The sequence below is a fragment of the Octopus bimaculoides genome, chromosome 2 (genome assembly GCF_001194135.2).
Source record: "Octopus bimaculoides isolate UCB-OBI-ISO-001 chromosome 2, ASM119413v2, whole genome shotgun sequence".
Lineage (NCBI taxonomy): Eukaryota > Metazoa > Mollusca > Cephalopoda > Octopoda > Octopodidae > Octopus > Octopus bimaculoides.
The window spans coordinates 32,761,015-32,764,634 of NC_068982.1; the positions used below are offsets into that span (position 1 = coordinate 32,761,015).

At 34.6% G+C, this 3,620-nt stretch overlaps 1 long non-coding RNA gene across 1 annotated transcript in view; it reads left to right on the top strand.

Moving 5' to 3' along the window:
* LOC128247101 (uncharacterized) overlaps positions 1-2,649 on the top strand; it is a 15,963-nt gene extending 13,314 nt beyond the window's left edge. Inside the window, exon 3 of the long non-coding RNA XR_008263522.1 lies at positions 2,580-2,649. This is a non-coding gene — a long non-coding RNA (uncharacterized LOC128247101). The remainder of the gene's footprint in view (positions 1-2,579) is intronic.
* The last annotated feature ends 971 nt before the right edge of the window (positions 2,650-3,620 follow it).

A 3,620-nucleotide genomic window follows, 5' to 3' on the forward strand; every position in this document is an offset into this window, starting at 1 on the left:
TATATATATATATATATATATATGTATATATATATATACATATATATTTATTTATATATATTTCTGTTGTTACTCCATGTACCTCTAAGTATTTCAAATACATCGAGACACAGTAATTAGGAATATTCTAATGCTGAAACTAAAGAAAATTATTCTCACTTCAAATGCCGCTGCAATCAGTGCCGCTATGTAGGTGTTTTGAAATATTTTTCATACGCTCTGATTGGAAAAAGAGCACTATGGTAGACTATTGAGTAGAGCTTCTGAGTCAGCGATCTGGTTTCAATTCTCACCGACGGAGACAATCACTTTTTATTTTGCTGCCTTTTTCTTTTCTAATTAAAACTAAGCAGAGCCTGCCTTGAAATGTATTTTTATCGAATGAAATAAAATTGATATTTGATAGGAAATTGTGATAAAAATTTTCTAGGAAGGTATAATTCAAGAAATATTAGTATTAGGGAAAGTATTTAGCTTAGGGTTTATGAATACAAATGCATTACGGGAATAAGATATGCGAAGATGGTTGATATGCAACAAGCCAGTTGATAGAAGCATCAGATGTTATAATAACAATTTCAAAAATATGTAGGGGTGGACTACAGATGGCTTGTTCTGAGATTCAATGTAATGTAATATTTTGTCTGACTCATATGAGATAGAAGCACACCATCCCAGATATGAGAGCAGTATTTCAGTTCTCCACCTGTGTCTTTATAAACAAATGTCTAATCTTGTCAGAATTTTGACTATTTTAAGGAAGTTTCCAGTAAACATTGAAATGGCTCAAGTCATAGCTGTGACTGTACTATCAGGTAAGATTAGTAGTTATGACTCGTCGATTTGAAAAGATTCAGGTGATTTTTGCTATTAGAGTATCTGGTGAGATTATTGGTTGTTAACTGAACGTTTGCCGAGAATCATTAGGGGTTTTGATAACTGATGAGTATTGAGTAAATATGATTCATATCATTAGAAATTGCAAGAACAATTCGGGAATAGAAATAAGGCGTTCATATTACAAATAAAGAGAATTTACAATCAGAAAATAGGAGATTGTAGGTATATTAAGAAGATTTTAACTGGTTTGGTATGGATCGAAAATATTTCCTGGAGTACATCTCACAATGAAGCTGCTAGTGAAGATGAGTTGTTTTCTTCGCCAAGAAATATTGTTACTGGATTCAATACAAAGGCGATAAAAGCGTTTGATTCTTTAGTACAGCCTGTCTAAGACTGCTTCTGGTTCTATCAGGTCATCCCATAAGTTCTGCCCGATTTTACCTTTTTTAAAATTGAATGAAATTTAATAGTATTTTAGAATGTCTAATGAAATTTAAAATTATTTTTATGCATTTGTGTACATTTAAACTAATTAAATATTATTTTACAGAATAAAAGAATTAAAATTTCTTTGATTAAAACCCATTCTAACATGGAAGTATCCAAAGAGCATTTAAGGCACATAGTGCTTTATGTGTACAAAAAAAGGAAACTCTGCAGCCGAAACGACTAGGAACATACACTCAGTTTATGGGAAAGAAAGCTTGAATGAAAGAACTTGCAGAAGATGGATTGCAAAATTTAGAAGTGGAGATTTCAGCCTTGAAGATGAATATCAAACAGGACGTCCAGTTGAGTTTGATGATAAGCTCCTTGAGGCATTACTTGAAGAAAATCCTGCATTATCAGTTGAAGAATTGGCAATAAAGCTTAGTTCAAACCATACAACTGTTCATCGTCATCTTCAACAACTTGGAAAGGTTCCTAAACTTGGAAAATGGGTGCCTCATGAATTGTCCGAAAGCAACCGCAAATCCCGAGTTGACATCTGCTCTTCTCTCCATTCTCGCGAACTCATTTCACCCTTTTTGGATAGACTTGTGACTGGTAACAAAAAATGGATCTTCTATCGAAATGTTAAACGCCGTAAACAGTGGCTTGGTAAAACGGAAAAAGCTCAACCACAACCGAGAAGGGAACTTCATGGGGAAAAGGTTCTGCTCTCTATCTGGTGGGATTGCAAAGTAGTAATTGTTACCACCTAATGCAACAATCAAAGAGAGAGAGAGAGAGAGAGACAGAGGGAAAGAGAGAATGAGAGAGAAGTTAATATAAGGATAAGCAAGTTAGGCAGGGCAATATACAAAATATATTAAATACATGAAATACGAAAAATGTATGCATGTTTACATACAAAAGAGTCCATCATTGAACTTCTTTCTGTAAACACCTCAAATGTAAAATCTCTTCCCTGAAGACGGAGGCTCGTCTCAACCGACGATACAATCAATCTACAAATATTATTTTGGACCACCGAGCTCCCAGAAACAACTGTTGGATTTGTAATACTTCTCTTCAACCCCTTTAATTCTTGATATCTTTTTTTATTTGTTTAAGTCAGACCGTTTTGTATGTAAACATACATTTTCTTGTATACTTTGTATATTGGTCTGCTTAACTTGCTTATCCTTACATTTACTTCTCTACTCGTTCACGTTTAAACCTCTTGAGAACCGCTAAATGTAGTCTATACAGAGAATATTTGATTCTCATCTATGAATTTTTTTTTTTTTCAGAAATGTAACCGCATGTGGACTGTTGGCGATTTTTCCTCCCTCTTCCATCTTTCTCTTTGGACTTTCCTGCTTTTCTTGTCACCGACGAAGAGCTATGCTTGAAACGTAATTAGTGCGGCGAGCTTGGCAGAATCGTTTGTACGCCGGGCGAAATGCTTGGCCGTATTTCGTCTACCGTTATGTTCTGAGTTCAAATTCTGCCGAGGTCGACTTTGCCTTTCATCCTTTAGGAGTCGATTAAATAAATACCAGTTACGCACTGGGGTCGATGTGATCGAATTAATCCCTTTGTCTGTCCTTGTCTCTCCCCTCTATATTTAGCCCCCTGAAGGCAATAAAGAAATATATGCTCGAAGCGTAAAACAGCAAGTCTCTTCTTTCTCCGAGCGTCACTAATACATTGCTTGTGCTTCGTCCTAACGTTTGTTTAATCTTTTTTTCTTTTCCTCTCTGTCTTTTGAATATATATGACCCATAATAATAAAATAAAAGAGCAAAGCGAATGACTCATACGAAGGAAGCGGAATACAGAAATAGATGAACCTGCGGCTTTTAGGTAGATATATATTCTAATATTTATTTTAAAATTATAAATAAAAGAGGAAATGAAAAGCTATTGAAACCATTCCAAGGTGCTATATAAAAACTGTTAGATAAGTTGCCTAACTGTTTTTATATAACCTTCTTTCTGACAGATCTTTACGAAGAGGAATTGTAATGGTGTTATTATTATAACTGTTCCTGCAGCTATTACTAATGTCAGTAGTTTCATGATAAAGAAATAGATCAAACATTAAGGTGTGGACGGCTCTCTTACATCGATAGAACTATCGGAGTGCGACGGAAAAACTTGCTGCTATTTTATACTGTCTTTTTTTGCGGCACGAGTAGACAGGTAATAAATGTGTCTTCATGTAGCAAATATTTCATCGCGTTTTTTTATTCAGTTATCAATATAATTTTGCACAGGTATATACTCTACCTTTGCTGTTGAAATATTTGTCAATCTGTAAAATGTTGGATTTCTTTTCCGCAACTTGT